At 35.6% G+C, this 25,649-nt stretch overlaps 1 protein-coding gene across 7 annotated transcripts in view; it reads left to right on the top strand.

The window, feature by feature from the left end:
- Window positions 1–25,649, top strand: part of LOC150102799 (cyclic AMP-responsive element-binding protein 3-like protein 1) — a 384,285-nt gene that overhangs the window by 139,106 nt on the left and 219,530 nt on the right. Inside the window, exon 1 of one of the 7 annotated variants that reach the window (XM_090399331.1) lies at window positions 24,664–24,761. The exons of the other annotated variants lie outside the window; for them this stretch is intronic. The gene's annotated coding sequence lies outside the window, so the exon portion shown is untranslated. Of the gene's footprint in view, window positions 1–24,663; window positions 24,762–25,649 lie in introns of those variants that run through there. 7 annotated transcript variants of the gene reach the window in all.

Raw genomic sequence — 25,649 nt, 5'->3', positions numbered from 1 at the left:
GAATTTAAAAAAAAAAAAAAAAAATTCTGCCTGTTAATTTTAACTTTTATGTAATATTTATAATTGTACTCATGCTACTATATTATGAAATAAGATATTGCTAATAGGGTTTTCTTTGTACAATTATAAATATTAAACGTGTTAACTTTTATATTTTTAAAATTTATAAAATGATATATATATATATTATGATCAAATAGTAATATTTGATCATAAGCATTAGAAAACTGCATTAACATTATTACATTTAAACATTAAATATTACAAACTTGTCAGCCCGTCTCCCTCCGTTATGATACCCAATAGAGAATTCTCAAATCATGAATCAATTGTATTCCAAAGACATTTGGAAAGCTTTTGTTTGGGACTTATGTTTTATAGGCATTTATATACAATGATTGGTTTCCCAAGCTAATCCAGTTGATAATTATGCCATAATTGTACATTTGTAATTACTACTTTTGTATTCCAGTCTTATACTGAGGCGTCAGGGTTTTTTTTTTCCTTCCTGAATTACGGCCAATGCATCTCAGCAACGATAAAGCACAACTGTATTATCACTTAACAAACAAGCAAATAGTTTATCAGTGATAAGGTTCCTCCTTTCTCTTGCATTGTCATGATATTTTTCGGTTCAAAGTTATGTCTTCTTTTCTTTGCAGGTGTATATTGTCATAAATCATCTCGGATACGATTAAGGTAAAACCGACATGAAGCAAAATAGCAAGTTTGATTGGATTCTTTCCCCATACCGCTGTTTATAAAATGCATCAATCCCTTCATATTTGCATTAATAAAATGTGACATAGAAAATAAACTCTAGACTGTGGAAATGTTCTAATTAACGTAGGTATTTTTTTTAACTCGTATTTATTTCCCAGAACAAAGAACTGTAGCGTGTTACTGTGCTGCATAGTAGTGTCCATCCTTTTAAACTTTTAAACTTTTTAAACTTCTGGTGATTTACATTTGGCAATTTCTGTTAAATATTTTTTGTGATTAGCATTTATGCATATGAGTGTAGTTTGATAAAAAGATGCGAGCATATTTTGATACAATACTTAAATATATTGCTATTTCGTGCACGTAGGTTTCTTAACGTGCATTACCTATAATTATGTATCACAGAAGATGTTAATATAATTATTAGTATTTTTACGAGAAAATTTACCATAATGTGAGCTTTAGAATATATTTTAATGTGCAGTAAATATAACTTGGATAAATATTTATATAACAGATTAACATTTTCATAAAGATGAAATTCACGTATGAAAGACTTTATTTTTGTTACGATCTAATTTTTAACGTGCATTATATAGATGAATAATCCTAGAATTAAATTTAAGCTGTTGACAACGTTGGCTGAAATTTAACTGATCGCGAATTTTAAACTTTCTGATCCCTATCCAATTTATAGCTGAAAGACTGGGTAGTAGTATATTGATGGTCTTGTACTAAATAGTGCCTACTGAGACTAACAAAAATATATCTTTTGATATAGAAGTGTCGTCAAACTACTTGTATACCACTAAGTTTTTGAAATTTATTACGCACATGAAGCCATAATTTCATTTCATTTCATCCGTACTGCTTTAAAGACTACATACATTTTTCTGAAATAGCCCTTAAAAATTAAGCTCATGCCTATTACCGCAAGAAACAAAGACGTTATGATAATTACTGTTACGAGGAAAATGGAGATATGATATTAGGATAAACTTAGAGCACTATGGATAAAGCTGGTATGTTTCCATGCATTTTTTCTAAAACTTATGAAATTGCTGAATATTATACATACTATATTTTGATAATAAACCATTAATTACTATTGAAGTAATTATTAGTATATTATGAAATAAAGGTATTAAAATGATTCACTTTTTTTATGAACTCATTGTTCTGGAAAATTTGCATACTTGTTAGGTAATTTTTAAATGTTGCTTTGTGACAAAGTGGAAGGGACTTCAAACCTATAAAACAGCAATATATAATTTATTGACGAATCCGAAAGAATAGTTCACATTGCTAATAAATCAGTTTAAATGAATTCATTTTGTCAAACGAGATGTCAGCGTAAGGAATTTGTTGCATAAATTCTGAACTCTTCTTTTCATTATTAAAGCACTGCATTAGTCGCACTCCATGTAGTGGAACAGGTTTTTCATGGAATATATTAAACAGAGATTAAAAACATTAAGTGTAATCAAAAATGTTAATACCATACCGCTGCAGTTAGTACAAAACTTCTAATAGCTGTAGTTTGAGTACAATCTCCTCGTTTCTCATTCGTCATACGACGGATTGAGTCCTCTCTCTCTCTCTCCACTTTTTCTGTCATCTCTCTCTGAAGCTTGATAATTGTGACCTTTCCTTCACAGACTGTAACCAAGTTCTTTTTGGTCTGCCTCCGATGATTCCATTCAAGACTATATTTGGTAATCTCTGAGAGCGTATTACCTGAAGAAGTCATCTGAAGACGAAACAGAGCAGAACTTAAAGATTTAATAGATCCTAGATTACGAATCAGAGAATTTTTTTTTTTTTTTTGACATTTCGTGGAATTGTTCATCACCACGAATTTGTTCCAAAGAGTTAGTGTATCAAAATTTCTTTCGGCGTCTAAAGTCTAATGATGCTCAGTATAAACAGTGAGAAAAGTGACGTACTGGAGATGTTCTTCATTCCTCGACCTCCAAAGAAGTACGTAAGTACTTCTTTGGAGGTCGTGGAGTCGTTCTTTTATCGTCTTATGTCTGAAGCTTATCAGATGGGCAGCTTTCTCCTATGAAAGCTCGTTGAACATGGTTTCAGGCTTAAAGAGAAAATGTAAATTTGTGATTAATGATTTACTTCCAATCTGAAACAGCTCAGGAAAATATTAAAACGGTTTAGTAATCTAAAGATTAAATGGAATACTGTAAGTCAAGTAATTCTTGCTGAAATGTGATATTTGGAATATTTTCACAGACCAAAAATATTTCAGCGTTGGAAATCGAAAGTTAATTTTATTTTGTTGTCATGGGTACTGTTCTATCATTTTTCGTGCTAATTTAGCTGGATATGCGTCAAATGCATTCCTTATCAAAGTAATCGCCAAACTAACTCGCTAAACTATTGCGGCGAAACTGGAATGCCTTTCAGTGTGGTCAATCATACAGAACGAATACAATTTGGTCATGTGGCGAAGAGAAGCTATCATTATGACATGAATCATGTCTCACTGAGTGGCGAAACAGGATCTCGAGAGGCGGCTACTTAAATTGCTATGAAAGATCATTACGCAATCCCATTACCAGTTAGTCCCAAGAGGTCATCGTTGCCAGAGAACCACCAAAAACATGTGAATCCTACCTTAGTTGGATTCATTCTGATTCACGACTCATTCTGAGCACTTTCCTCCTGGCCATGTGGCATTTACGCAGAGTTCAAGGTCGATATTTGCACCCTATTACAACTTATAGTTCTGACTCCATCTTGGGGCACTTATCCTTTCCCCTGCCCGGGGATGAAATTGTGCTGTGCACTTATTAATTTTTAGGTTTTAATATGTCTATTTTTTTTTAATATTTTTTTTATCATTAACATCTATTGTTTCTTTAGAGCAGCATTCACAACCCACGAAGCCTGGTACATAATGAACTTTGGAAAGAGAAATATATTTGGTCATAAAGCAAGTACTTCAGCCTGAAATGTTATATCTATGAAACTCTAGAGGAATATTCGACGTGCTACTTCTTTTTTGCTATATCCGTTTAAATCATGCGAAGAGGATTTATCTCTTCGATACGCCAACAGGGCTTTGTTCTCTTCAACATCACTATTTTGCATTTATATTTCATTCATCAGTTACTTTTGTATTGGCTCTCATTTGGCCTCGACCTTTGATGCCGATTTTTTTTAATTACATTGGTATATGATTCCTGACTTCATTCATCATCGCGCTTTTAAGATAGCTATTCTTTTATCTTTTTTTTCCCCCTATCATTTCGCAATAATGGATAATTCTCCCTTACAGACTTATTCCAGCAGTCACCAAATGGCTAGACGCCAAAGGATTTTTCAGACCATGGTCGATTTGAATCTCGTTCATTAATGTATACATACTATTTGTTTTAGTCTTGTAAACTTCGTTTTGATGTCTGTCATTTAAAAAAATTTAGATAATCTTCACTTGAAAAGCTCATATATATAGTGGGAGCCTTAGCAATCGGCCGGCATCAACTTAAAAAAAAAAAAAAAAAAAGGTGTTTCTTCGTTGTTGCTATCTCATGTGAAATAATCCTATTAAGTGTTTACTAGTGCACAATATCATTGTTCTCTGAAACAACGATAAACTGGGGCTTAGCACTGTATAAGTGTCTGCTCATAAATCCTTTTCAACTCTTTGTGTGCTAGTAAACTTATTCCACAAACTTTAATCTTTGTATAAAAAATAGTGGATATTAAAGATTCAACATCTTTTCAAAGCCAAATGTATGTAGAAACTGCGAATGTTTCGAAATTTTGATAATTTAATATTGATAAAATTAATAATTTTCTTTTGAAAATGGTTTTTTTTTATTTTTAAACTGGAAGCAAAATTTAAATTCTTTCTATATTTTAGTGCTTACTGACAAACATTGTATTGCTTGCCATAGATTCTCCATCACTGTTGTAATCACGCTCAGCCGACTTTCTTTTTCTCCATACACGGTACTAAGATGCTGCAGGTTGATTAACCAACCCCTCGTATATGGGCCCAACATTAAAAAAAAAAAAAAAAAAAATTAACCATGTGTTTATCATATAATAAGCATCTCGTGGAACAATGAGTTTTTCGTCATCGGGAAGAATCGCGCGCGTGTGTCTATATATATATATATATATATATATATATATATATATAGACACACACATACACTGCTTGGAAAGAAGTCAGTGGATACCATAATATGAGGAACAAACAGCCATGGCGTCCACCTTAATAAAACGTAGGACTTCCTTTCGCTGTGATGACTGCAGCAGTCCTACTTGACATTCCACAAGAGCTCGACAGCGATCAGTGAGAATTTTGGACCATTAGGTCCAAAATTAACGAGGTCCTGGACTGTTATGAGGCGGACATCTCTTGATCTCACCAGACGCCCCAGTTTATCCCACAGATGTTCACTAGAGTTGAGATCAAGGCTTTGTGGAGACCAGTCGAGTGTGGTGACGTTCATGTCCCAAACACCACGCATTTACAGCAGCCTTATGACACGGTGTACTGTTTTGCTGAAAGAGACAATGGTCAATTCCGTAGAAACGCCACAAAGCAGGCAGCATTGCATTGTCCAGAATATTCAGATACCTCTCGGAGTTCAATGCTTGGGGCACCACAAGTAGAGGACCGAGGTAAAAATAGGACAATACATCACACCACAACTTCCTTTCATAGGTGAGGTTACGCACTCTGGCAAGAGGAGTTCACCGGGCATCCGCCACACCCGTCCATCTGCTTGGTAGAAGGTGTAATGTGATTCGTCGCACCATAAAATAGTTTTCCAAGCTGCCACGCCACTTCACACGTTCTTGGCAGCACTGAAGACGACGCTGCATGTTTGTTCGGGTAATGCGAGGCTTGCATATTGCGGTCCTACTGGAAACTCATGTTGTGAGCTTCGGTTCTGAATGTTTTTGTGCAAATTCGTGTTCCAGAATCTCATTCACCTGTCGACCGACGAATAGAGGGTTTTTTGCATATTATCCTTCGTAGCACCCTAAGGCCACGTTCAGCGAGTGTGATGGGTCGTCCACTGCGGGTAGCACTTTCATCTCATTATGGTATTACTGATGTTGTCTGGGATGGCCCAAATTATCAACAATTTGCCGAACAGATCTGCAACATGGCATTCTGTCACAACGACTTTTTCAAACTCCGTCAGTTCACTTCACGCAGCCATTTTACCCGGACACAATCGCACTGACTCGTTACATGACCCGATGCACCTTGTCTATGGTGGGGGGGGTATCCGTTGACTGCTTTCCCAGCAGTTTATATATTTATATATACACACGGGATATATATAATAGGGGTTATAACCATAATTCCAGATGGTGCCTGTATGTGTTCTCTCATCGGTTTGAATGCTTGCAGGAAAAAAAAAAAATCCTGGGTAGAGCCGGCATCATCCTCCGAATAAAGCTGGATTACCTCACCTTCAGTTAAAAAGTTTAAGCATTCCTGTTCTTTCATTACATCTTGTCTATTTTTTTGGAAGCCTTCCAAGCATAGCTTTCCTCCAAGTCACTAACATTCAGCAGTTCAAGAAATAAATGATTAAGGGGGGGGGATCATAACCACTTGTTCACCGATGTCGGCAATGTGGTGTGCATTTTTCAACTGTTTGTGTATAACGTAGATACATTAACATTTTTTTCTCATTTACTGAATTGGCATGTTAATTTAAATGCGTATGCACTAAACGGCCTATGATAGTACTATTTCAGTCTACTAAATAAGTCTCTATGGAGTTTTCTAAAGATGAAAGCCCGTTCAGGATGTTCCGAACCATCACAATTTGAGTATTATAAATTTGCCTTACCTTTGCAACAATGTGTATTGTGTGAATAATAATCATTCAGTATAACGCTTCTGTCCAGATAGTTGTTTAACCTCTAGAGCTTTATAAACTGACCTAAAGGTCCCCAATGTAACTAATCACTTAACCAATAAGTTATTGCTTCTTAAGTGCTTAGTTATATATCCGCATTTCTGACCTCTCATCCTGGAAATGAATATCAGTTAAATTACCAAGGATACAAATCTGATTGCATTCCACTTCTGAATTTCAACGTAGCCTTGTCATCGGACTTATCTATATTCGCATATATTTCTGTAGGAAGGTTTCAAGAGCAAGGCCAAGGCTGTTTATCAAGGTCGCCAGAGGCTTGTTTCACTCATATGTCGCAGCTTCAGTTATCTGTCATCTTTATAATGAGAAGCAGTTAGTATATCGAAGAGTAATGATAAAATGTCTCATGAAGTTTTCCAAGCGAAGAATGAAAGTATCCTGCTATCTCAGGAGTGTGAATGTGCTTGAGCATAAGTTAGTATTCTAGTCCTGTAAGGCTTCTTTGCCCTTGCTTGTTACACGTGCCGTTTAACTTATGGGCTAGTAACGCTCCACTGCCAATACCTGTACTATAGTTGGTTGCCATGGTTTCCTGGCACAGTTCAGTTTCATTATTGTCGTTTCGTGTACATATGCACGTACTGAAAGCCATCACAGTTTAAGCAACTGAAGAGATAGATTCCAAAATATACCATCATTTTTAAACTTTTTTTTTAAAGACTTGACCTTGTTGGAGAGAAATTATAAATTTGTTTGGTTTGGATGGAATTGCGGTTGAAGTAACTAAAGTGGTGAGGTTAGTATCCGATGTGTTAAATGCGTGTGTTCTGTAATCGGCATGTGTTTTACTGGAGGACGAATCGACTGAGGTGGGGGGGGGGGGGTGAGAACTTTCATTTTTTACATTTCCTCTTTATCAACTTGTTAATATTTCGTAACCAAAACTTGATTTTCATCTGATAGGAGAAGAACATCAGCCATTTGTACAATCAGCAAATGGCTGTCTTTTGGAATTTACCTCTTAAATTCATCGTTTTATTTCTCTCTGATTATATTTACCTATTTTGATGTGAGCTTTTGTGATGCACATTTAATATTGTTAGTGTGTCCGCGCGGTTAGCCTAGTGGCTATGCGCTTCGCAACCATATCCCTGGGGAACGAGTGTCTTGGGTTCGATTCCCGTCCCCGACGTGAGGAGCTTAAGGATCTTCATCAGCCATAGCCAAGTTAACCGGTCTTGGGCGTGGATAGCAGGGTTTTTTCTCTCAGTTTATCTGGGGTTTTTCATCCGCAAACCGGCCCCGTGTACAGACGGATCTACAGCCATAAATACTTAACCCCCATGAGGGGGTCTCAACTCTCCACAATAGGGATGGGGGGAAGGGAGGTAACTTCATTTGAATAAATAAAATAAATAAATGTGGTTAGTCTAATTAGAATAATATCTAGTTCTTTTTATATTTATTTCGCAGAATGCGTAGCACCCATTAGATTCCTTTTTTTCTATGCATATGTCATTTCTCTGACTGAGCGGATTGTTTGAATTTGGGAACTTTATTAAAATCTGTCTAGTCATCTCAATTTAGGTTTATTCGTACCTATTTCTTGTCAAAATTTGGAAAGCTATTTGAATCGATAGTAATAATTCCACTCTGGCTGGATGGCATTTGATGTTTGGCTTGTAATATAATGTCTAGTCACCTGATTTTTTTTAATTAGAAAAATTGAGCAAACAAGATTGGAAACAATGTAAATGACAAGAAAAACTCCTTGCAGCTTCATAAGCTAGAAAAGGCTTTTGTTCAATTGCTGATGAACAAATGAATATAATAATGAATGACTACTATACAAGAATGCTATTATTGTTTTCAGATTCTTCCCATACTCACGTTTAAGGACTTACATTTTACACATTATGAAATCTGTTCATTTTGTGGATGATTAAATGCCCATAATGTTTTCTTATTAATGAACAACATCGGAATTCTAAGTAGGATTTTTTTATGGCGGAATGCTAATTATGTATTTCATTTCCACTCTAGAATTCCATTTGTTTGGAATAAAATGAAAGCCAAAACCCACAAAAATTTTAATTCGAACGATTGCCTACGTTTTCACAGAAATACATCGAAACCTTTTAAGAGAAATACAGTACTGAAGATAAAAGGTTAACTTTGTTTTCGTGTATTGTTTGATAAACATACAAACAATAACAACAAAAAAAAAATGTATGAAAATTCCAGAACGATTGGAATGAATGACACATGTCCCACTCGATTTCATCAGCCATCGCCTGGTTGCCAGAGTGGATAGTCTCCACTCTTCCATCTAACAGCGGTGGGTTTGAATCTGACCTTGGCATGGACATTTGAATTTCTATGAGAGGAAGATACTACTACCTTTCCTGAAACAACTTCAGAAGGAAAAATAAATATAAAAATTTTGAATTATAACTCATAACCCATCCCACAGTATGAATATTCTATAGGTTTGCAACATTTCGTGGGCGGATCAACATAAAATTTATTCATCTACTAGTACTGTGCATGCATCTGATCCCATCAGTAGTGTTTTTATATGCCACTTACTATGACATATGTAAAGTGAAACAGGTTATCTGATTAGGAAGGTAGTACAAGTATCCCTCGTACAACTATGTCACCTGTGGTTTGTTTTTTTTCGCAGGAAGTTCCGAACTGGAACTGCTGATTGATTAAAGGTGGTGAGGTGAATGAAGTGGGGGATATATTAGGTGATTTCCTTAGGCCATAAGGTTACTCTCTGATTTGTTCCTTTCCTATCTATTCTCATACCTTTTCATAATGCTTATTGAATGGAATGTCACAGCCTAATGTAGGCTACATTAACCAATCTTACATTAAACTTATCATTTATAGCATATATTGAGGTATTTTCTATCCTGAAATTGGTAATGTGCATTATATTCTAATGCAATAGTAAATCAGCATGTAGTCTGTTGCAGGATTTATTTATTGCAATACTATCTTTTGATTCATTAAACACCACTACTTGGTTCCATCATCAGTGCAGATGTAGTGTGGCATGCATAATACACGTGAAAATAATGCGAGAATATGACCCAATTTCCGCTGCAGCTGCTACTGCGCCATATGTATTCAGCTGGTTTACCTACCATTTACAGGAAGTTTCACTCTCAAATAGAAGATCTGAAATGAAACTAAATCTTGAGTCCTTCAAAATTAGTATTAGAATTTTATGTATAGCGGGAATACAATTAGTATCACCAATTATTTCTATTCAGTACTGTTCGAAATGTAGATATCTATTCTTGAAATTATTTGTAAAATTAGTCTAAATTCCGTGAGCAGAATTTATTTTAAAATAATTTTTAATATCATATATAGTAATGGATTCAGAGGGATCCTGAGAGGTTTACGCATTTCTCTTAATGAAAAGCAATCTATAAACATGCATTTAAAAAAAAAAAAAACGAATTTTATGTAAATGATATGTATTATGCTAAATCAATAATCCGGCTGTGATAGATTTCAACCATTTGTGAAAAACATCACCATTGAATATTATAGTTTGCAAATATCAATAGTAATTTTAAAAATGAATTTCTGCATGGACAGTATTACAAAAATGGTAAGTGTTGCTCAGTATCCAATAAGTTGTGAAATTAAGGAAAACTTAGCGAGAAAACATCTTTACATTCATTGCAGTCCTCACTTTTGTGATGAATAGATATTGTAATGAATAAACTTGAACATGGCTAGCTGTCTGGAGCGCTTCCTTTCTCCTGCCACTTAGTGGTGACGGCTAATTGGTAGTCGAGAGTTCGAACCCCAACCAACAGGCTGTGGGATTCTAACCCACAGTTTTGTAGCTTTGTTTGGTGGAGGGCGAGTATGTTACACTCTGCTAACTGGATTCACAGACGTATCCTAAGTATATGTGCAGTATTTAAAATTTTTCATATATTTATTTTGAATACGACAAAAGAGTATGAATAGCAAGAAGTTAATAAAGGTCTTAAGTTTTAAGTTACTGAACACTCAACAGTTCATAATTAGCTATTATTCAGCAAATTCTCTAACGCCTTTTATGCTCCAAAAGGAGTGGAGAAGGGAACTCTTTAGCCCTAACTAACTCCTATAGTTGAGTTTGACGATTTCAAGATTAAGAGGCTGGAGTATGGTAGACATCTGCTATCTTAATATTCCTAATTCCTAACCGGGTTATTGTCGAACTAGTGAGCTCCACTGTACATTTTTCATAGTTACAGGATAAAATAAAATAAAAAAAAACAGTCACTGGAGTGAAAAATCCCTACTTGCCTGTGCTAAAGATCGAATAACTCGGGGAAACAGATGAAAAAATGCTTCGATTCTAGTCGGTGACTAGAAACGAACCCGTAATGGTCTCCTGGCATTCTAGCCGCGTAAGTATGACTTTGTGGTTATACAGGTTCCATTCTTATTGATTATACACTCTACTGTATATAAATCTTGGGTAATAATTTGGTTAGCTTATTTACAATATTTATTTTTACAAACTGTTACTCTTAGTATTTAAACAAGAACGTTTACTCCTTGGTGTTCATTCGCAAAATTTTTATAAACCATAAACCACACAGCTTTATTTTAATCAATAATAAAGCTGTAGTTTTTAGAAATGTTTCGTACATACCGCTCGGCTGTCCAAAGAAAGAGAGCTCAAGTTCGATTCTGGTCTCCGACTAGAGGAAAATTTTCTAAACCTGTCTTCGACCAGTCCCCGAAATAGTCGATCTCTGGCACGGGCAAGCAAGGATATTTCTCCTTGAAACTTGAGATTTTAATCACTCAACTCATGAAAATTGATCGTAGAACCCAACTGTTTCAGACAATAAACTGCATTAGGGTTAGCCCACATATGGCGGCAGTTGTCTATCCTACTCTCTTCACCGGATGCAGTTTAAAATTATTGATAGTTTGGACTGACTGTCTGATTGACTAAGGATGGAGATCAGTCTCGAAAAAAAATAGAAATTATGTAAACATAATTTTTAGAGTAACAATAAAATCGTTCACTTTCTAATAGTAAAAGAAGAAAAAATTAATTTGGAGGTTATTTGGATCTTCCAGTCATCAAGTCACAGAAGACTTATTCTTGCTATTTATGCGTATCATATTATGCTTTCAGTTCATTCATATTTCTCCTATTGTACTTAAGTGTAATAATTTGCAGTTGTCTTGGAATTAGTTGACTATTCTTGTCCCCGATAATAAATTAAATCGTCCATTTGTCAAACGGGAAAACATTTTTATCTTTTTTATATTTCCAGAAGGATAGGGAAAAACTCCTTTTGCATACAGCAATAGGGAGATGTAAATTCAACACAGAATGTACTGTAGGAAGAGGCAGGATCAATGACGATTTCCGTCGATTTAGGAAGAACATATAGTCGACAAATTCTTGGTTAAAAGCTGCAAATAAATAATTTTAAGGACAACTTCAGCTGAACACAAAACACGAACTGTGAGATTCATAATTAGCTGGGTAAAAAAAAAATTGTTGCAACGGTCTCCATAGGAGGGGAAAGTAAAATCTAAATGTAAATTAATCATGTTGATCTGTTTTTGCACTTAAGCAAAAACAGATCAACACTTTAACAAGTGCACTCGTTAAAGTGTAACAAGCGCAGCTGTCTGTTTTAGTAATACAGTATTTGTAATTTTATACATATTTTATATAGGCAGTGATCGAATTTTCATTGACAGAAATAAACGTTTTTAATTGCTTATTTTGTTCATTGTATTTTTATCGATAACTCATTTTTGATTGAAAGCTATAAAATTATTATATTTTCTTTATTCGAAGTTCATAACATACAAATACTGGGAAATTTTTATAATAGGAGACGTATAAGAAACTAAAAACGTTGAATGACGAGTTTCATTTTTATTCGATCATTCTTTCACCTTAATTATATTCTGATATGGATACTCACGTTTAGAAGCTGAATTTTTGTTTAGCTACAAAAGTTAATTCCCTATCGTGTCTTGCAAAATTAATACAAATGATACTGTACTTTTTTACGGTTTATCACACTTAAATTATATTTATATTGTTTGTGATTGGAAGTATATGTCTATTGTTAATTAGATGTAATTTTTGTCCTTTCCAACTAGATGAACTATAGAAATTATTAGTTAAATTCACGGAAAGCTGGGAACCCGTATTTTAATATCAATGAATACGTGAATACATAATTAATAGTATTTTTAACTATTAACTGAAAAATAAATTGCTTTCTAATTATTTTAATTAAACTTTAATTTTCAAAGTATTATTTATAAAATTTAAAATATTCACATGTAGATCTTTCCGAAAGGCAGTAGGTAATACTTCTTTAGCCATAATTTTTTGGAAATTGATGAGTAGGTTAACTCCATCTCATAGTCTCAGAGTTTGAGTGCATTCCCACGTAATTTTTGTCCTTTCCAACTAGATGAACTATAGAAATTATTAGTTAAATTCACGGAAAGCTGGGAACCCGTATTTTAATATCAATGAATACGTGAATACATAATTAATAGTATTTTTAACTATTAACTGAAAAATAAATTGCTTTCTAATTATTTTAATTAAACTTTAATTTTCAAAGTATTATTTATAAAATTTAAAATATTCACATGTAGATCTTTCCGAAAGGCAGTAGGTAATACTTCTTTAGCCATAATTTTTTGGAAATTGATGAGTAGGTTAACTCCATCTCATAGTCTCAGAGTTTGAGTGCATTCCCACGTGATGTTAGCATTTTGAAATATTGCATTTTACTTAATATTTATCATAAGCACTTCGTGTGTGCACAGCGATCAGTTTTTCTAAAATAAGAGATTGAAAGACAGCGTTTCTTCTTGGAATAAAAACACCTTACTTGCCTGCAGCAAAAGGCATAGAGAAGTTTAAGTAGTCGGTGGCTAAAAATCAAACCTGTAATCTTTCTTCGGCAGATTTACTATCACGTGGCTGCGCAGATCCATAAAAATAAAATTGTTGGTCGATTTTATTCCTGAAAGTTTTTATAACTTTTTTTTTTTAATTTGGATATAGCGGTTCATCTAAAACATCTGATTTTTTGCAACACATCTTTCGTTTATAGCTCAATATATTTTGCTTTTACTGCTCTAATCACTGTCGTTTAAGCAAAGAACATACATAACGCTGAGGTAGTTACTTTTCAAATTAAATTTTAAATATACTTACGAAATTGTAAAGCATTTTATTCATGAAAATTCGGAACAACTCAAAGGTATTGGCCACTGAGACTGATAGGAATTTTATTTAGAATGGTTCCTGTATTGTTTTAGGTTTTCAACTAAAATGAATGCAAATGTTCGAGGATACCGTCTCCTAAATATTCTTTTTTTTTCTAAAATAAGATAAATATAAAATAAATAAAATAAAATAAATACTTAGCCTCATCCTAATGGCTGGTGGGTAGTAATGCTACTTTACCAAGGATAATAAAGAACAATGCGGTTTCTCGTTGCCTTCCTTGTCCAACACTAAGTATTTCGAGATATGTGTTTCCGGGGGCACGGTCTACGGGGATGTAAAACTCGCATTTCCGGCCGAAAAAAAACAAAACAAACTTTCCACTCCTGTATGAGACCAGCTAATTCATCTAAAGATTCATCGCATCCTATACGGATTCGAACACAGGTCTTTCCAACCAAGACCACCGATGGGCTACAGCGGCTCTGGGATGATTCATATGGTATTTATTTTCTAATGATCCTATGAGGTCTTATTTTCGCTATGCTAGCGTTTTTTACTACTAAAATGTGTTTGATATGTTTTAACCTCCTGCAGTATGAAATTTTATTCTGCTTCCATAAAAGTGTTTTCTTGACTTATAACAAGGGGAGAACATATGTCACGAGGACAAGTATAGTCACGAGGAAACATAGATGCGAATTTTGTTGCTTGCAAGCGTTTCAATGCCATTTTTCCAGGCTGCATTTCTAGGACAACTATAATTCAGGTCAGTTGGCTATTTGCTATTTTAGAAACAGTGATGACTGTTATTCAAAGCTCTTTCTGTGCTTCTATTTCGCGTATTTATATCTTGTCGTTACAGGTCATCGACGCGGTTTCAGTGTGTACTTTTTTTGTTTGTTTGTTTTTCTGGTTTGCAATCAGCATTGTTAGGTCATATGTTTGATCTGTCTATAAAGATCACTTGCCCATTTCTTTGCGCTATTTTTTTGTTTGTTTGTCATATAAAATCAATGTTTATAACTACGAAAATACGGATTGTTTCAGCCTCTGTTAAAGAGAGAGAGAGAGAGAGAGAGAGAGAGAGCGAGCTTCAGATCTGTTTGTGTTACATTCTGACTATCCTTTAACCATATTTTATTATTCAAGAATTATTTTTACATCATTTCCCTATGAACTGATGATCATTTAACATCTGTCTGGATAATGAAGACAGAAATAATTATTATAATGTTCCTCAGTTTCATTGATTAAACAGCAATTTAACTTGCTGATTAACAACAAGCTAAAATTGTTGTTAATCAGCAATAGCAGCAACCCGTTCGTTTCTCTTAACAAATATTGAATGAATATTAGCGTTAGTGAATACTTTACTATGAGACCTCGAAAGACAACTTTTCTCTGCTTCTAATGAAGATAAAATGAAATGTTCCGTGCCCCAAATTGTAGAATGTATTTCTTCGTGATCTGTTTAATGATATCTTCCAGAGATCATCTCTTTCTTTTGAAAATAGTATGCCTTTGTTCTGTTAACCCTACCATGTACCTTGTGGGAAATGACGCCTACTTGAAGGCATTTATCCTCTCAACCCGGAAGCTCGGTTACGGTGCTGATTTGATAATAACCTGATTAGCGAATCTTTTTGGATGATAACTTCATACATCCTGTACATTTTCATCTGAGTATGCATTAAAGGAAAGCGAAAAGAAGAAATGCAACCAGCGCGAAAGAATTAAGCATACTTTTTTAAGGCTACGTTCTAATAATTGCGTCTAAAAGTACTGCATGTTCTCATCCAGAGCATTATCTGCATATAGTAATAAGATAATTTAATGAAATTTCTGTAAATAAATCAAATAGCAGTTATCTAGAAACTATATTGGACATCATTGCCAATGAAAGTAATTATTTGCGGATTGTAAAAGTCATTAATTTGGTTTCTAATTGCAATACTTTCCATAAGATATTTTAGTGGAATCGGAATCTTTTCTACTACCTAATTTTATTTTCTCTTAGCATATTTACTTGTTAATTAATAACCAAGGAAACGATTTTCGGGCATTTAACCTTTTAAGAGGGTTGCATGACTCGTTTATTCTTCAACTCTACGTTGAATATCATGCACGTAATCGGAAGTATTAAAACAAAAGTAGGATAAATTTTACACTGAGTTACCGTGCGAAAAAACTGGCCTCAATAATGTATTACAGTACATAAGTTACGTGGTGAGCACAAAAGGTTACAGTCACTTGACTAAGCTGGGGGGGGGGGTGCATAGTCTTATCGACATAATTTCTTGGCACTAGTGCCAAAACAATGGCTACCATGCTTACTGTAATACGAACATCAGAACAGTAATGATATCGCATGAGTGATGTTTATAAGGTTTTTTTCATAAATTGAAGTAGATATTTCTTTCGAGATTAGAGACACTTTTTATCCATTAAAGAAGTCAGTGTACGACAGGCACGATCACCTCTCTCCATCCGAAATCAGCAGGCACTTTTGTGGTCGCTGTTCCATAAACTGGCATCCATCTACTAAACTTATTAAGACACGAACAGCTGCCCAACATTCTTCTTCAGTCCAACTATGACACGCCGAACCTGCTTCTTTTTCCGTCTCATATACAGCACAACTGCAGATATTGACAAATGAAGTACTGATCAGTTTTTCCAATGACCAACTTTCTCAAAACTACTTGTGCCCAGATTTTTATGGAAAGCCACTGACTTATTAGTAACTATTATTTGACGGGTTTCTGTTTTTTATGTAAATATAGTAAAGACTCAACTTCGGTTATTGAGGTCAGACCAAGTGGAAGTTGAATACCAAGTTGAATACTATAGATTTGGGTCCTCCTGCCGTTACTGGTATTTCGAAGCAACAATGGAGTTGTCTGTCTGCCAGTATTTGCATGAGTGCAGTTCTGATTTGATGAATGATGGAATTATTATTACAATCATCAGCAGACCTCCATGAAGTAAAGAGCTCATCGTGGGAGGCACCACTCTTACATGTATAGCTCATCATACCTCGACTTAAATTCATTCACTGTCACCTACCTTATAGAGCTTCCAGGAATGGCCTCTCGTTCTCGCCCTGTCTTTAGATATTCTATGAAAAATCTCATCCACGCTAATCTGTTAATTACTCCTTACCAACTTATACTTCTCGATCATGTCTCCCCCGCTTCCTTCTATGCACTAGGATCTGTAATTTACATTCTCTCAATCTGTCCTCACATTCAAAAGACCAGAAATCAAATTAGTAAATCGTCTGTGAACCCGCTGCAGCATTTCATCATTCTTTTAAAATCCAGGCAACTAAATCTATGCACAGTAATCCATATGCCGCCTGATCAAAGACTTGTACAATGGAATCAAAAGATCCTTACTTCTAAAAGTCAGTGTTCTTCACACCATTCACGTAATCCGCTGTGTTGTCGTCACAGTTTTAACGAAATGTCCACGAAATTTCAAGTCTATATCTACCATAACCCCCAAATCTCTCATCTTCTCTACCTCTTCTAAAATATCTCCACCAATATCCTATATTATGCATCCCATCTTTGCTTCCCAAATTTAAATACCTTACACCTTACAACATTAAACTGAAATCCCCACACACCTACCCATTTAGACAGTCTATTTAGGTTCTCTAAATAGACTGTATAAATGGGTAGTTCAAATCAGGCTAATTTTAGTAGAATTTGGCAAAGTGACATGGAATTATGAATGCAGTATTAGAGTAAAGCGAAAACCATGAAGAAGAAAATCTTTAAGTTCGAAAACAGCGAGTGAGTCAGTATAGCATATTTGAATGAACTTGTTATTGTTATTCGCATACATTATCAGTATATATTCACACAAGGAAGACAAAATATTTTTGACTGCGAAGATGTTAAGGGTTATTTAAATGCTGTCATACTACAGTGATGAGGAAGGAGATAGTCAACCTAAGAAATGGTGCCACTTCATGACGAATGTAATGCATTTCTTTAGGAAAAAAATTTTAATTTTAAAGATTTAGAAATCCAGTGCATTAACATTTTAAAATTCTTAATTTTCTACACACACACACACACACACACACACACACACACACACACACACACACACACACACACACACACACACACACACACACACACACACACACACACAACTTTGGAATGAAGTTGACAGACACCATAGCGTGAGAAACAAAACAGCCATTGCGCCCGCCTTAATAAGATATAGGACCTCCTTTCGCTACGATAACAGCAACAATCCTACGGGGCATACTTTCCACAAGAGTACGGCAAGAATCATTGGGAATTTTGGACCAATAGGCATATAATGAGGTCCTGGACCGCTGTGGGGGCCGACGTCTCTCGACCTCACCCGACGCTCCAGTTCATCCCACAGATGTTCGATAGGGTTGAGATCAGGACTTTGTGAAGACCAGTCAAGTGCGGTGAGGTTCATGTCCAAAAGCCACGCATTTACAGCAGTATCCTTATGACACGGTGCACTGTCTTGCTGAAAGAGACAATAGTCAGTTCAGTAGAAACACCACAAAGCAGGCAACACTGCATTGTCCAGAATGTTTATATACCTCTCGAGTTCAATGTTCGTGTCACCACAGAGGTCCGAGGCCATCCAAAACCAGGAAAAATAGGACCATACCATCACATCGCCACCTCCGAATTCCATAGTTGGGATTGTCTCTGGTAAGAGACATCACCGGGCATCCTGAATGTTTTTGTGCAGTTTCATCTTCCAGTCGATGCCCGGAACTCCATATTCCATGTGTCGGCCGATGAATGTCGGTGTTTACATATTATCCTTAGTAACACCTACGCTTACAATCGGTGAGTGAGTGTGATGATTCGTCTACTGTGGGTAGTACTTGCATTTGGGCATAAACATTCAGTTGACTCGCTGCCCTCCCATCTCAGTATGGTGTCACTGATTGTTCAACTGAGATGGCCCAATTTGCTGAACAGGTAGGCCCAATGTCGTAGTCGTAATGGATTCCCCCCCCCCCCATGACGCCTAAAACTTTTGCTCCAGAATTAATCATATTTTTTTATAAGCTGTTGTAATTATTTGGCACCTATCCCATACAGTATGAAAACAATTCCATATTCAAAATATCCCCCCCCCCCCAAAAAAAAAAGGAGATGACAGCCAGTCATGAAACGTTTCCAGTGCACTCACCTCAGTTACTAGGAAAATAATGGTGAAAGTCATCAAGAATCAACTCCGTCACCTGGAAACCCACCCACCAGTTAATAAGTGAGCACCAACAGAATTTGTCACCGATGATACAAATACTGATCATTTCGAACAGGGTTACGCTATTTTCCCATGTTCTCAAGCGATTTATGAACCTCCGGTGACCTTTAGTAAAGTCTCTCTGGATTCAGTTTGCAACCGGTGCCTTCTCTCTGGGATCTCTTCTAAATTTCTCTCACCTTCCCATATACAATTCCTGACAGTCCTTTATTTCTTGTTTTTTCAATTATAACGTTATCCCCTGACAAACAACATTTGATTTGGGCATAAACTTTACCTAACCTGTCAGTTTGGAGATTGAGGAAACTATGGATAGGACAAGTCTGATCTTGTATGGAGAACTGGGTATTATTATAAGTAAATGTAGATAACCTTATTTTTATTTTATTTATTTTATTTTCGAGAAAAAAGATTTGAAGCTGATAAGGTAGACTTCATCCTAGGCAAGATCAGCATTTAAGATATTGATTATGGAGGATCTTGAAACATGGATTAATTGAGCACTGCAAAATTTAGCGAATGTAGAGCAGGTATGGAGTGTACAGTGTACTATCATGAGCAATACAGTGGATTTGATTGAAAGCCATTGCAGCGTTTAGGTACAGGAGGAAGCATATGCAAAAATTGTAGAGATATTCAGGCATTAGTCTGCAAAACCATCCATCATGACACGTAAGGAACGACTAGTTAGGAAATTGGCCATCCGTTTACAAATGGCAATTTGTCAAGTAACGTTTCTCATGCCAGAGATCAAATGCATTGTATTTCTCATGCCAGAGATGAAATGCATTGTAAATGTAAAGAGTGACCACTTGAGTTTCTCTTAATCTTTCCTTCACTTGTGTCCAAAAGTAGTTAATGTGTACGATTCACTGAGAAGTGTGAATAGTGGAATCTATATTGTTTATTACGAACTTCAGATGGCGGCAGAATATTTTTATTGTTGATGATCTTGGTTATTTTAGAATTGGGAATGAGGATAATGGAATAATAGTTTGATGGTTGAATTTTGTATTTTTTTTTATTTTTTTATTTTTGGTGGTGTGTGTGTGTGTGTGTGGGGGGGGGGAATTCAGCTGAATATAGGCTTGTTTTTCATGCAAGGCAGATGAGTATGAATATGAAAATATGTAGACGATATAAATGCCAACTTCCTCAGTCCGTTGTTATATCACGATTTATATAAAATTGAGAAACAAATTAAACTGGCGTATTTAAAAAGAAAACAAAACCTATATTATTTCGATAAGCAAATGGCATATGCTTTAAACACCGTTATTCAAATTGCATTTGCTTACTTGATTTGTTATCTTTAGTTTTCTTCGAAACATAAGTGACTTGAAAGCTGTACTCGTATTTGTTAGTCAATCTTTCACAAAATCGATATTCCAAAAATAATACTGGGAATTGTTTGAATTTGTGTATGAGAAAAGTAGTACCAGTCGTGTATTAACATGTGTAATTTACATATTGATTTCCTTATGAACGACTTACACGTCTATGGTTGCATTCATAGCTACAGAGACCGACGAATATCGTCGCCTGGTGTCGATTATCTTGATTATTTGAGGCCTGAAATGGCACGAATAGTGCGTCGGAATCAGATTGTCCGTTACTTAGATCAGCGCTTCCCAAACTGTGGGCTCCCCCCCCCCCCTTGTGGGACGTACGTTTTGTTGAGGGAGTCGTGAAATAATGAAAACAAATTTAAGATGTTTTAGGACTAAGATTTTTTTTAATCTTAAAAGAAACGTATTTAATTTTTATTATTTCTTTTTTTTTTATTTTTTTTTTAATGAAAAAAATCACACATTGGTGTTGGTTCACAAATTTTGCTTCCTGCATATTTCGGCGTTTAATGAATTAGAGCTTAATGAATATTAGTAAATATTCATTAAGCTCTAATATTCATTACGCATTTTCAAAAGTATTGATAAGAAGCACAAAAAAGCTTACGAACGCAAAATCTTAAATATAAATTGTAGTGAATATAAGTCAGGCCTGTGTAGCTCAGTGGTAGTGGCGCTTGTGTCCTCTGGGCTTGGTCACTCGAAGTCAGACTTAAGTTCAAGTCCAGTTGCCGACTGGAGGAACTTTTTCTAAGCCGTTCCCAAGTTCGACCGATTCCCGAGTTAGTCGATCGGGCAAGCGGGTTTTTTATCCCGTAAACTCAAGAAAATCGACCGTAGTACACACATTATTACAGACAGTAACATATCTTGTTAGGGTTAGACACCAAGAGATGGCAGCACTTGTTTGCCAGCCTCTTCATCGGTGGCTGCTGTAATTAGTGATTGACATGAGCCAGCTATCTCTGATTGACTACCGGTGGAGATTGAACTCAGTCTCCAAAAGCTAGATAGGGTATAAAGGCCTCGCCTACACCCTATAAGGGAATAAAAGGCGTTAGATGATTTTTTTTAAATATTATAATAATATCTCTGTATTACGATTTTTTTCTATGGGGGGGGGACGCGAAATATTTTAATTTTTCCAAAGGGGGCCTTTACATCCATAAGTTTGGGAAGCACTGACTTAGATAATCAGATTCTCGCTTTCAGTTAAATTCTTATAAAGATTCTTTTTCTAGCGAAGATTTGAGCCTCGGTCTTTCCCATCGAAGGACATATGATGCATTGTTCCATGTGATGTGCTACGCAGGCGCTTTTTCTTCAGAATTATTTGTTAGCTGAAACCATCTTTTCTTCACTTAAATGTATTATTATTATTATTATTATTATTCCTGATACCTCCAAGGAGTCCGAAGACTCATCGCGGGAGGACATCTTCAACTATCTCTGCACCTTACCTCAACTACGAATCAACGCCATCTACCGCCCACCTCCAACACCACCACAACTAGTAATTTTTGTCTGTAAATTGCGTGTGTTCTGAAGGGCCGATTTGTATGTATGCGGGATGAAAAACCCGAGTTTCCGGGAGAAAAAACCCTGCTACCTCCGTATGAGATCGGCTAACTCACCATCGATTGAAATCGACCAGATAAAGATTCCTCCCGTCGCGACGAGAATCGAACTGAGGCCTATTCCAATCGAAGGGCGCAATGTACCGTCGTTCTTCCAATTGCGCTACGGAGGCGCTATGTGGCCTGTGTATGTGGCCTGTCCTGTCATAGCCAAGGAACTTGGCTTCATATGAACCTAATTAATCACTCATAGGGCGAGTAATTCTATTTGCTATGTCAATTGCATGTATTCAAGCTTGTTTGTCGTTTTCTTGAGCATTAATTCAAATGGAACAGCTCAGAAAGTTGTTTTTCCATATATGTGTGTGTGCGATGATTTTAATATTAAGTGTTTAAAATTGAATTACTTCGGAATGTGCTATACCCATGAGCACCTGTCACCGTCGAAATTGGTATTCTTGATTGGTTTGTGGATAGACGCACTCTAATCTAATTGAATAATTTGTTTAATTTTTGTGAACGGTATTGATTTGAGTTATTAGCTTTAACATATGGGAATTGAAGCTTTTTTTTTTTTCAATATCATACAAAGCATTTTGTCTCTACTATACTTTCTTTGACTTTTGGCTTTATTTATTTTTACTTTATCCACAAAATCAGGTCTGATTTTTGTCCTTGCAGACAACCTGACCACCTGCATTCCTGGTTGAACCAACAGCATTTTTTTTTTTCAGATGTTGATGCTGGTTCTTGTTTGCAAACTAGTTTTTAACATCTGCAATAATAATTGTACATATAAGTATACGGTTCACTTATGAAAGATGCCCAACTTGCTTTTAAAACTTTAGTACATTTTTTTTTTTTTCAGTATGACACTAATTTTTATCCTGCTCAAAACTGTTTCACTTCCTGCTTAAAACTCTTTGCATACTCTTGTATTATCCTGAACCAGTATCAGGTTATGCACATCTTTATATTGAAACAAGGTGTTAGTAATGACTATCTCGGGAAAAAAAAGTTCAGAATGTACTTAGCATTGTTATTAGTTTTGCCCCCTTCCCCATAAAAAAATATTCAAAATGATTTGGTAGAATTCATATTTTATTCTATAGTTGAGGTCTCCAACAAGAAACAGCTTTATATCAACTGACTTCTGCCTTCCTAATGACTTGAAAATTCTTTTCTACTAGAGCGCTCCGTAGTGACCATAAACAACTGTGAAGTTAAATCATTGTTCAATTTCCCACTCTGAAAGTTTCGCTCATCACTGCTTGAAATTGCTTGCCATCCAAGAAGTTTATCTTCGAGTTTAGGTTGAATGGTATAGCTACCTCCCTTCTATAATGATCACCGTTGTCTCAATATAACACTCCTTTAACAGAACTTTAATTTGCAATAAAACTAATTTTCATTTGCAAAACTTCCCAATTCTGTTTCGTTTGTCAGTCAATTAGCCGTTTACTCGGCACCATATTTTTGGGGAATATGTACAGGACTTTGTTTCATCAAGCCTGCATTTATTCTAAACTATGCTATTTGCCACCAACTTAACTCATGGACTTCTGAGTCACAGTAATTAAGAGTGCATCATTGCGAGCCAGTGTATTCATTTGGAATGTTAATATTAATAAGTAGGTTAAGCAAAAACAAAACCCATAGACAAATCTCTAAGCAACGATGATAGTAGTGCCTTATTACACACATGGGTAGTACAAGCGATAGCATTATACACGCAAGGATGGTATGTTCTCGTCGTGCTCTGTATCACACGGAAGCACAACCTTTCTCAGCTGAGAATCCGATAAATAGTTTTGTTTTTTGTCACTCAGTGAAGTTGGAATACAGACATTTATATTTACTTTAATAAGCTAGACAGAAGCAAGTTTACCAACTCAGAATGGGAAAATACTTCCATTAGATGAAGTCAAAGAATACTTTTAAGGAAAACAGACCAATTTGGACAATCAGAATAATTTTAAATCAGATTATACTTCATTTATAGTACATCTATGGAATCACAACAGCCAGAGACGAATTCTTTTACTGTCAACTTTGTGTCAGGCCTAACATCTGCCAAAAACATTAGCAAAAAATAACAATAAACTGAGGTAAAGAGAACTATAAGAATGCTTATGTTTGCTTACGCAATGCAAACAAAATATTCACTGAGAATGGATTATTTAAGTATTGTTTAACACTTTAAGCATGCACATTTACTGATTTTTATTTAAGTAGCGGTATTTATCGTTCAATGTGAGAAGATCTTATTTACATGGAGGCCTGGAGTGGTATGTATAATATTCTTATATTTGGTCTTTAAGCAGAGTTTCTGAATTATCTAACCGGCTCACTGAGGGCACTGATGTGTCATAGGTTTATAACCTTAGTGGGTGGGATTTTCATTATATATATGTATAAAGTGATGCACTTAGTAAATGAATCACAGTCTTGTTTTTTCCATTCTTAGGTTGAAAGAAACAGTTCTTCCTTGTGATGTTTCTAAATTGTATTACACTGACCCTCATAGGACCGATCTGCACGTTTTTTTTTTTTTTTTGCTGTTATCATTTTTTATTAATCCACTTAAGAGGTTACAATACCTATAGCATGACAGTGTGCTATGTATGGGAAGAAGCCATCGGTGTTTCTCGAATAGCTGGGAATATATTCATGTGCACAGCAGAAGAGAAGAATAGTGTTTGAGGTAAGAGAGGCTATGGAAGTGATGTTTCTTCCATCGGTTCGATAAGTTCTGATCTTAACTGTCTAAGGATGTTGATCAGCAACTGCCCGTGTTCGTACATTGTTAAAGCGAAATGGTAATAGCCAGTGTCACGGACCCATCGCCCATAGAAATACTCATATAAAAGACAACGCAGACACAAAGCATCTGTTAAAACGATTAGAGGAAGTCAATGAGAGAGGAGTCATTATTAAGCGAATAGATCTCTTCCGGATACACTCAAGCATTCCAGAGGAGGTTTAGGATCCACCACTCCAAATGTGAGAATATTGTAAGATCAGATTGGGTTTATAGTGTTACGCAGAACAGAAATAAAGAACAGTGTTGGAGGCGTAGAGGCTATGGAAGGGATGTTTTTTTCATGATAGACTAGATATGAAAGTCAAACATCAAGAAATGAAAACAAATCTTCGTTGGCGATTAGAATATTATGAATAATGAGGAAGCGTAAAGCAACACCTTGCTTCCGAAAAATACAGGACTGTGTTTTGGTGGCACTGAAATAGAGCTCATTATCTTCACCTCACTTAAGAATAGCGAGGATATCGATTTTCAAGACACCAGTTATAGATCTTGAAGCTCGTATCATTTGTCATCACCAAAACTATAAATAGGATTTGAGGTTATTCAGAAGGTCATGGATGGATAGGAGGAGTGAGAGTGAACGCCCAAGTGCTGGCATGCTATCCACAGTCCGTTGTGATCCACACAATCAAAAGCTTTCTTATAATCAATAAAACAAATGATTACTTCCTTCTGAAATTCTCTTGTTCTTTCCATAATCCATCTCATGTTTCTATTTGGTCTCTAGTTCCTCTACCTCTCCTAAAGCTTGCTTGTTCTTGCAGC

The sequence above is a fragment of the Typopeltis vanoorti genome, chromosome 10 (assembly GCF_054136105.1).
Source record: "Typopeltis vanoorti isolate ZY-2024b chromosome 10, IOZ_Tvanoo_1.0, whole genome shotgun sequence".
NCBI lineage: Eukaryota > Metazoa > Arthropoda > Arachnida > Uropygi > Thelyphonidae > Typopeltis > Typopeltis vanoorti.
The sequence above is the reverse complement of the archived record's forward strand: the minus strand, read 5'-3'. Positions and strand labels throughout refer to the sequence as shown.